Source organism: Mytilus trossulus, chromosome 14, assembly GCF_036588685.1.
Source record: "Mytilus trossulus isolate FHL-02 chromosome 14, PNRI_Mtr1.1.1.hap1, whole genome shotgun sequence".
Taxonomy (NCBI): Eukaryota; Metazoa; Mollusca; class Bivalvia; order Mytilida; family Mytilidae; genus Mytilus; species Mytilus trossulus.
Genome location: NC_086386.1, coordinates 53339820 through 53351431, shown reverse-complemented (window position 1 = coordinate 53351431; position 11612 = coordinate 53339820).

The window sequence follows — 11612 nt, the reverse complement described above, 5'->3', positions numbered from 1 at the left end:
GGAACCCCCTCTCTGGATCCGCCACTGACCCCTAGTATCATTTACACGGGAATTATATGCCAACAAATATTTGGATAGACCTTGTAAGATAAACACATTATCACGGACGGTGACTATTTTCCTGAATATGCATGTATTATATAGCAAAACATAACGGTATCAATTTACGAACAAGCTGTCGTCATTTTGTTTGTGTCTGTTATAATAGATACTTACACAAACAATATCTACATTTAATTTTTGTATATTTGATTGAAGTAAATCTTTTATGGTGCATTTGTCGATCAATATATCATCAAGTTACATGTATAAGAAGTGTATTATCATACAGTGTGCCTTGTAAACTAGATCAGTATGTTATTTTTATATATCTTTTCTCCTCAGTTTTAAACGACATCTGAATTCTTTCATGTAGTCCTACATAATATGTAACGTAAAAGAAGTTCGCTTCTCAGTTTCAAAATAACAAGCGTTTCAGACACATGAACGTTGTAACACTGGTATTTTTCTTTCATATATTTAAAAGAATTTGGACGGAAACTTTAGAAAGCAGGTGAGTGAAAAGTGATTTAACTTTAAAATTCAACATACTATATGCGGACAAATAATGAACACTATCTCTTATGATGCGTTTTGCCGATTTTCGCTAACTCTGTATATATAGCAATTATCCCAGCTAACACATAATATTGTCATGATATTATTGACTGGTTGTATATATGTTTGTTCAAAATATTTACCAAAAAATATTTTATAGACATTTTTTTTTGCATCAGAAATTATGCATGAATGATATTTTAACAATAATATTTCATCCCAATGTTTGATTGCTAATATAAAAACATTTTTTGTAAATATTTTTTTATAATAAATAATAAATATTCTTTTCTGGTGTTTTTAAAACGTTAAATATACAGTTTTATAAATTAGAAAAATTGTATGTCGATGCGATATTTCTTTCCAATATTCAAACAATATCTGATGAACATTTTTATATAACATTTAATATATATATATTTTAGATGTGTAAAAGAAATATTTATAAAACATTTTTGATTTACATCTATGTAAAGCATAGGTTTGATGTATAATAAAATATCTTTTTGATGTAACATCAATAGAAATTTCTTGTCCTAATCAAAAATATAAAAATGGTAATATCTATTGAATATTTCAATAACATCATAACAATATATTTTTCCGATTTTATTTATAAAATATTAGTTGAAGACTGTTTCATAAACGTGTTAAGATAATATGTTTAATAAATATGTGTAAGATGTATGATAGAAATGTTTTCCAAATGTTTGTTAGTGTTATTTGAGTGCAACACATGTTTGATATGAAAAAAGAAATATTTTATAAACATTTTTACATAATATTTTTAATTGATATTTGTAAGATGTACGACAAATGTTTTTCTAATGTTTGTTAGTGATATTTGTGTGAAGCCCATGATGTTTGTTATGAAAAAGGAAATATTTTTTATACATTTTATAATTTTTTAATCAGATTAACAGGAATGATCATGAATGTCTCCTCATTTTTGATAGAAAAATCTTAACAATTCTAATCTAACTTAGAGGAAAAATTCAAATCAAGTCAAAAAAAAAAATTATCTAGCGAATAACGATTATGTTTGAAGAGCATTGAGGACTCAGTAAAATCAGAATGATAAAGTCATACCAAATATATAGGACTACGATAATATGTGCCTAGAACTAGAAAATGTTTTGTATTTTGCCTAATTCAAAGATTTTTAAACAGTGTTTATAAAAAAAAATATCATTAATATTTCATGCCAATAAAGAAATATAAGCCAATAGTGTGCCAACAATATGCTAACGTATTAGGTACTTATCCCCCCCCCCCCCCCCCACCTTATACCGCATACTTGAAAATTATATTATTTCAATGTTCCAACAAAAAAATGTGCTCTTCCTTCTCTATATCTAACATTTTCAAATCTGTGTAGTCATTTAAATATATTTACCTAAATGATTGAATAATTTTATGCACAAACAAAAAATATTTAAAACCAGCCCAAAACAACAAATACAATTTGAATATACTTTCATTATTTTCATCTGCATTGTCACGAGGTAAGATGCATACTCTCCAAATGACAGTCGTCAGTCTACTGATTTTATATATTATTATATCTACTATTAGAATTTATGAAATGATTATGAATATAAAAAATAGTTCACAAACTGTAATTCAAAAAACATTTGGAAAACATCTCAAACATATCCTAGACATTAGAAGAATATTTTGTCCAGATGTTTAAAAGATGTTGTCTGGATATTTTCAATTGACACTGAATAATATCAAAATTATGCTATTTCAATATAAAATCAAGATATTTAAAAATAATGCTCTTTAAACATTCAGAACAAATATTTCCAGAAAATATGCTATTCACATGAGTACAGCCATACATATCACGTCAAAAACATGTTTTTGAATGATATTTTGGTGACATTTTGCATTATATTTTAAAAATATCAATAAAATGATTTTGTGCTACCTGGGATACTACGTTTACGTTTCCGATTTTCAAACTAAAAAAATCCCGTTTGAATGGTTTTACACTTGTAATTTTCGGGCCCTTTATAGCTTGTTGCTCGGGTCATATGCAGTATAACGTAATCAGAGATCAATATTTTAATTAGATTGGGTGTGACCCAAGGCTTCGTGTTGAAGGCCGTACATTGACGTATAATGGTTTACATTTTTAAAATTGTAATTTGGATGGAGAGTTGTCTCATTGGCACTCACACCACATATTCCTATATCTACGAACGATTCCACAGTAGACATTGTTAATTGGTACACGGACAGAAGCCTAAAAACATACGCAATTCACCTATATATATGCTGACAAATTGTTGATTCGACATATGAATTGGTATATTTTCATATACATGCATAATATGAATATAATAAATCAAATAATAAACAAACAATTGTCATATATATCAACTACACATCTTCTTACCTGATCAATGCTACAATATTATGTCGATGATGATATTTTAGATAACCAATTGAGTATTGTTCATTTAAGAAATGAACAGCTGTTTGTTGTATATTCTTTTCATTGTTATACTGCTTCATTTCATACATGTATTGGTTGTTTCTGCATTCATCCAAGATGACACGTGAGACAAGATAGACTATTTGTACAACTTTGATCACAAATCTATGTCAAGGAATACTATTTATTGAGTTAATTTGTATTCTATCGATTAGGTAAACAATTTTCTATTTTCCCTTTTATATACAATTAAGTCGAAAAGTGAATTAAATAAAAATAATCATATATTTAGTTGTAGTGTAATAAGTATTCTGCTATGATTATAAAACATAGCAGTTAAAATAAGTATGATTATGACAATGATACTCAAAATGATGAAGATGATAATGATTATTCCAATTGTAATGCAGGAAAAGGGAGAAGAATCGCTGCACTGTCGGGTTGTCTCCTCTTTCCCTCCAAAACGTTAGTAAACTTTTAAATATCGGGGAACTAACTTCTTTCACTAGGGATTTTTCTCGCTGCCTTTGGTGCATTTTAAGGGTTTAGCGTCTCTATCAGAATGGGGCTTCGGACAATATCTTCACTCGGTAATCTGGAGAATACTAGCTCGCTCATATTCAGGTCTAGGTTATACCTTCTGCTGTCGTGTCCCTCATCTCGGACACTTTCTCCTTTCGAGGCCAGGCGCTGGTGAATAAAATACAATGATGTTTTAATTATTTATTCCAAACAGCTATCTACATTGAAGTGTGATATGTTATCTGTGATCAGTGAACTAAATTGTAAACTTTGTTTTAACTTATTTCTGTTCATTATTTTTTTTTATAAATTTAAGTTAAGTTTTAAATACGAAACTAAGTTATTAAATCGGGAGCTAAATTCTTACTTTTAAACTGAGACTACTATAACTATATAGTAGTCTCAGTTTTAAAATACAATTTAAAATAGTTTATACTTTAACAATTTACATACCTGGTGAATAAAATACAATGATGTTTTAATTATTTATTCCAAACAGCTATCTACATTGAAGTGTGATATGTGATCTGTGATGTTGGGAGTTTGCGGTGTTCCCTTTTTAACCCCAACATCACGTGCTGATTGGAATTATTTTATTCACCTATGAAATTTAAGCGTCAATTTTGAATGTTCTAAAGTTACTTTTTATTGGTCAACTATTCTCTTTTTATGTTATAGATTTATATGATTGAAATGCATTTTATTTAGTTACGTAAAAGCAATTAAAGGATTATCAAAATCTTTACTTACTTTACACAAGGACTTATATATATATATACGTCCCTGCTTTACAGAATTATTAAGTGGACAATAGAAACACTATAAGGGTTATTTTCCTACGGCAAATTACAAACATTTTTATTCTTTTAAAAGATGACAGTTTATTTAATTTATTTCTCAACGTCATATTAATAGCTATGATCAAAAAAACAAAAGAACTCTAGAAATGAGATTAACTATATTATTTACAAAAAGACGAAACTATTTTTTAACTTAATCTTACGTCACCTACCTTGTCTTGGAGCTTTAGAAATGCAATATAATTCAATTTTATTTATTTTTTAGTTTATTTATCTAAGTTTACTTTATTTTATTTTCCTCTTCCAACATACAATTTTCCATCATTATATTTAGATAAATAACTATTGTTGACAATTGAGAGTCGAGAGTCTACAGTTGAGACATTTGAATCAGGGACTATCTCAAAAAAATAAAATAATTATTCTTGATTTACACTTTACAATAACAACTTTTATCATTGCTATCTAAGTGCGTATCAAACCTATTTGAAAAGAGGAATCCATAACCTTGAACACCACTAAACGTTCACATAATTAAATAATTTTACAAAAAATGAAAAAAAACGAGGGAGTTCTTACTAGTATACTCCTAGAATATTCCCATCCAGGGTCCGTCCATGCTACCTCACTCGATGAGTATATTATGTTTTGCAGTTCAGAGAAAACACTCAAAGTACATGTATCATGAATTTGAACGTCTGTATTGTATCTGTTAATTTTTTATGACATAGCGAAATATTAACAAAAACAAACGAGTCTTATACTAGTATATTTTGTTTATTTCAATTAGAATCATATTCTGAATTACTGCCAAAAGCCTTCTAAATCTTTGTAGATAGATGTAGATAGATCTTTATTCTCATTAACTAAATAACATAGTTACAGAGATGATAATATATACAATACAACATATTTTGCATGTGTGAAATATACATAAATAAATGTAGTTTAACCAGGAGGACAGACTTCCACTGATATATAGTTAATAAATCTACACAATTTTTCTAGCAAGACAATATTGACTGTAGTGAATACATTTTTAAATTTAAGAATATTAACATTTGTACAACAATAGTGTGGTAAATATTTATATCGTTCTTTTTTGAAAAAAGGACAAGACATTACATAATGGAATTCATCGCCGATGTCAGCAGATTCACAAAGGTGACATAGCCTCTCTTGTCTTTGAACATTTTGCCACCTCCCCGTCTCTACTGGCAAACGGTGATTGCCACATCTAAATTTACATAGTTTCAGTGCATTTTTTAACGATAAAACTGTAATATAATTTTCAAATTTAAGTTCTGTTTTGAATAATTTATAACATAAACCTTTTGATGATTGATTTACATTTGCAAACCATTCTTGTCTAAACTGATCTTTTAACTTTTGTTCAATACTTAATACAATCCAATTTTTTGAGATACAATCTTGATTTTGCCAAATGTTTGACATACCACAATTATCAAAGATACTTTTGATAAATAACAACCATTTGTTTTCAATTCCATACTTATTATAATTAATATATATCAACTTATATAACATTGACGAAATCTTGTTATCAAGTGTGTTATTAAGAAGGTTGCACCAAAATTTTATCATCCGTAATTTAACGTATAAAGAAATCGGATATCTTCCCAATTCCCCGTAAACCATAAAATTTGGAGTCGATCTTTTTAACCGTAAAACATGCTTACAAAAACTCAAATGTACTCTTTCCAAAATGTCAAGATTTTCGTATCCCCAGATTTCGGCCCCATATAAAAGTATAGGTAAAACAGCTTTGTCAAACATGTCAAGCTGGCATTCTATAGATAGATGGTTTGATCTACACTTCTTAATAACACAATACATAGCTTTAGTAGCTTGATCTCTAAGATATTTTCTAGTTGCAAGAAAAGATGCATTTCTAGAGAATATAACACCAAGGTATTTATAGTTCTTAACAATTTCTATCTCTTCTTTATTAATATAAAATTTCAAATTATTCTGTGGTCTACCTTTTGAAAATATCATAACCTTTGTCTTGTTAATATTAATTTTAAGTTTCCAGTTTTCACAATATTCTGAAAAACTATTTAGAAGTAATTGTAAATCTGTGCTTGTCTCAGCGAGTAAAATCGAGTCGTCAGCATACAATAAGACAAATATCTTAAAATAAATATCCAGTTCATCTTCTATATCAGATGTAATTGAATGTATACCTTTTAAATCACTATTTTCCAAAAATTCATGAAGATCATTTAAGTATAAAGAAAATAATAAAGGAGAAAGATTTTCCCCTTGGCGGACCCCAATATCACTAACAAACATGTCAGATGCTTCATTGTTATGTACAACTCTTGATTTCACATCTTTATACAAATTTTCTACAACTCTGAGAAATTGACCAGTTATCTTATTTAAAACAAGCTTATACAAAAGAGAGTTTCTTTGAACAAAGTCGAAGGCTTTTTCAAAGTCAACGAATGCACAATGCAATTTTTTTCGTTTAACACATAGCAACTCAAAGAGTGCATACAATGAAAAAATATGATCGTTAGTAGAGTATCCATGTCGGAAGCCTGCTTGATTTTCGTTCAAGATATTAAGTTCATCAACAAATTCCCCCAATCTATCATTCAGAATAGATGTAAAAATCTTACCAAGGCATGACAATAAAGTAATAGGCCTATAATTTTTGGCGTCTAATTTACATCCTTTGTTCTTGAATACTGGTATTATGTTTCCAATAAGCCAGGCCTCCGGCAGGATACCCGTATCAAAAATAAGATTAAACAAATTAACATATACCTCTATCATACTGTCAAGAGAATTTGCAACATATTCATTGATTATTTTATCTTCACCTGGCGATTTGTTATTTTTCGCCTTTTTGATAGCTTTAATAATTTCGTCATGGGTAATTACACCATTCAGTGTCTCATTTACAAGATTTGAGTTCAAATCATTATTAATGACAAACTTGTCTTCAAATTTGTTTTCATTTAATTCTTTGAAAAATCAAATAAAGTTTCAATAGATATATTGCTTTTTTCTCTTTGTCTACCTTTGTTAAATAATTTCCAAAATTCCTTGGGATTTTTGGATTTTAATTTTTTCATATTATCACTTATTTCTCTATTATGCTTCCTGATGTTTTGGCACTTGCTTCCTTATGAATCAGTCATAAGCCAACTGGTTTTTTTTCTGGACAAGTTTCATGGTGCGTGACTTTTTTCCCTTTGCCTTTTTCTTATCAGTTTAAGTTTTTTCGAAGGCGGTGGTAGATCACCATTAGGTTAACGTAATGAATAATAAGAAATTATGTTATTAATATAAAAAAAACACTACCGTACTTCTTTTGAGAAGACCCCTTTAAAATGTTTCTTGCCTCTCGAGTCTCGTTAGTTGTTTGTCAAAAGTATTCATTTATCTAACACGTCTAATAAGCATTACGTATAAGGTTTATAACATTTGATTGAGTCAAACTTATTAAAAAGAACGAAAACGAAAAATTCAGCATTTTCTATGTTTTTAATGGAACATTATAACTCATGAACGGTAGAAGTGACGCTACCAAATTTCAAATTTAATTATTTTTTTTGTGGACATTAGCATTGTCCTAGATTAGGGAGATGGTGTGAGACCCCGCTAACATGTTCAACCCCGCCTTATTCAGTATGCATGTGCCTGTCGCAAGTCAGGAGCCTATACATTTGTCCGTTTCTTTTCTCGTTTGAATTTCGTTTTATCATGTGTTTTTCTATGTTGTGATGTTATACTATTGTTTCATTCCGCTGCAAATGTTTGCACCTGTCCTAAGTCAGGAATCTGAGGTACATTAGTTTGTTTATGTAATTTATACATGTTTCTCGTTTCTTTAATATATTAGACCGTTGGAATTCCCGTTTGAATGGTTTTACACGTCTAGTAATTTTGGGGCCCTTTGTAGCTTGTGGTTCAGTGTGAGCCAAGGCTCCGTGTTGAAGGTCGTACATTGACCTAAAATGGTTTACTTTTATGAATTGTTATTTGGATAGAGAGTTGTCTCATTGGCACTCATACCACATCTTCCTATATCTTTTGCTCATTGTTTAAGGCCGTATGGGTAAATATAGTTGTTAATTTCTGTGTCATCTTGTCTCTTGTGGAGAGTTCTTCTTTGGCACTCATGCCACATTAGGTGGCTGGTGGGGATCCCGCTAGCATATTTAATCCGCCTCATTCTGTTTGTATGTGCTTGTCCCAAGTCAGGAGACTGTAATTCATGAATTGTCGTTTGTTTATGTGTTACATATTTGTTTTTGTCATAACTTTGTCCGTTTCTTTTATCGTTTGAATTGTTTTACATCGTCATTTCGGTGCCTTTTATAACTGACTATGCGGTATGGACTTTGCTCATTGATGAAGGCCGTAGGATGACTTATAGCTTTTAATTTCTGTGTCATCTAGTCTTTTGTTGAGAGTTCTTATTGGCACTCATGCCACATCTTTTTTTATTTTGTTTATAAGTTTTGTAGTATTTGGTTGAGGCAACTAAAGTTAAGAGAACGGAACCCTTTTTTTGGACGTTCGGGACGAACGGACAACAGTAACTATTTATGCCCCTTTTACTATGGTACCAACACAGAAGTTCTTTAACACACGCACAATTTCATTTTTAAAATATTCAATCTTAATTTTGATTTGATTATTGTGGGCCTATAACGATTATATGCATGCCTTTAACACGTAATATCAAATTTGACAAATTTATTGTACATATACACTTTTGTAATATTTTATAACTTTTTTTTAATTAAAAAAAGCGAACAAACTTAAATTGATCATCACTTTCTTTTTATATATTCCGTTTTGAACAAAACGATTCGTTACATATACTTCACACGTATTTCTATCAAATCTGACATTATTACAAAGCAGCTATTAAATAAGATTCATTCAAACTTTAAATATGTAATCAAATATATATGCAAGTCGTCAACTGGTCAAGTGGCTAGATGCATATATCGTTGGCCAATTGAACGACAGGTCATAATTTTGTTGTTTTAAAACTTCTAGAAATATTAACGGAAATAAGGAATGAGTAAAGGAAAAAAAATGAAAACAGAACGACTGAATTAAATAAAAGGATGTTCGATATAATGTATATTTCGGTTTATTTTTTAAAAACTAAACGATGCATTATTTTTATCTAGTTTCCCAATCAAAATTATTAGAATGAGAAAATAAATACCTTACAGCTTCTTTTATCGTCGATCCTGAAATGTTTAATTTTATAAAACAATTTTAGCGTCTTTGACCTATTTTATCTTTTTATTCGGATACTTGTGGTTATCTTCTCCAAGTTCAACGGGAACATTAGAATAATCTAGAATAGAACCCAGATAGAACCAAGAAGTCGGGTTGCTATAACCAAACAACCCGGATGTTGAACCAGTTACCATGGTTTCGAACAAAAGAACCCGGATAGAACCGAGGTTCAGAACCAAGGTTTAGAACCAGAGTGTCCGGAATTCTCATGACTTTTTATACCTTCAACGTGTTTTCCAAATCATTTATTTATTTAGTATATCTTCTATACTATTAAACGAGAAGAACTCATTTTGGGTGTCGCTTCTCTTCTTTCCACGATAAATTAATCAACACGCCCCTGTGTCCTATAGGTACAGTGCATAGTGCCATTTGTCATTCATTCATATGATTATTCAGATTGAGTTATTTTTGGAGAAAAACGAGAAAAAAGGCATCCGGATATTGTCCCGTCATTGGACGAAATTTTAAGTCAGATTAGACATCCGGTTTGCGTTTTTCTGTATACTTTGAACATACATATACAAAGAATAAAGTGTATATTCAGAATTCTAGCTGCTATCATTTTCAAGTTAACTATCCACGGCAGTCACAGAGTTTATTAAATAGAGAGGGTCTGTATACTATATCAATGACCACTATGGATCGATTAGTAAACTTCGAATTGAAAGTAAATACACTATATTTATATAGTAATGAATGTTCATAATATACAGATAAGCACTAAAAATATTCATGTGAACTTTTGATACCTTTTCTGAAATTCTCCAGTCATTAAATCTTTTACAAAATTCATTGATTACAAAAAAAAAGATGTGGTATGATTGCCATTTTGAGACAACTCTCCACATGAGACCAATATGACACAGATATTAACAACTATAGGTTACCGTACGACTTTCAACACCGAGAAAAGCCCATAACGCATACTCAGCTTTAAAAGGCCCCGAACTGACAATGTAAAACAATTCAAACCAGAAAACTAGCGGCCTTATTTATGTACAAAAAAATGAACGAAAAACAAATATGTAACACATAAACAAACAACAACCACTGAATTACAGGCTCCTTACTTGAATTTTCATAACATACTAAATGTAAGTCATATTGAAATTGATGGGTATATTGGAAATAAAGGAGGAGGGATAAAAAAAAAGCATTGTTCTGTCCCCAATAACCTATGACTTATGATACTTTTCCTGAAATTCTCCAGTCATTCAATATTTTACAAAATTCTTCCAACAACACTTTACATACTTTAAACTACGCTCTGAATGCCCGCGATTTCGCGGGTGTGTTATAGTTTATATATATAATAAAATTAGCACAACATTTCTCTTTTCGTTATATTAAAGCACCACACTATAATAAATTTGTATTCTTTACTTTTTGGCATATTTTTCTCTAAAATGATTAATATTGTTGGCCCATTGTTCTCTATTCTGTAAACCCCATTCACACCCTAGTATATATCATCTTAGATATTCCGGTTACTAGTTTTGATGAGCTAAATATTGTACCAGAGAAATATTCATTTAAAATCAAATAACTGAATGGTTCTGTACGTTAATGTCAAGCGGCAACTATTATATATGGATATATTATTGAAGACATAATATTCATCTAACTCAAATATTAAACGAAACGCGAAGACACACGCATATGCGCTATAATAGCTTATATGATTACAGATCACAGGAAGTGTAAATCTTCGCAGACATTTTTTTTTAACTTTGAGCTGAAATGTCTCTTAATACTCAGCGTAGAAACAGGGACACCGTTTTCTTACTCGTTAGTCTGGTCATATTCCAATCCCTTTTTAAGAAGAGCAAGTAACTACGATTAATGGGTTTTGTTTACACAACAACATGCTGAAAAAAATATATTTTGGAGAATATAGTTGACCAAAGATATCAAATAAGGGAGCTACCATTTGATTTTTATGGGGGGGC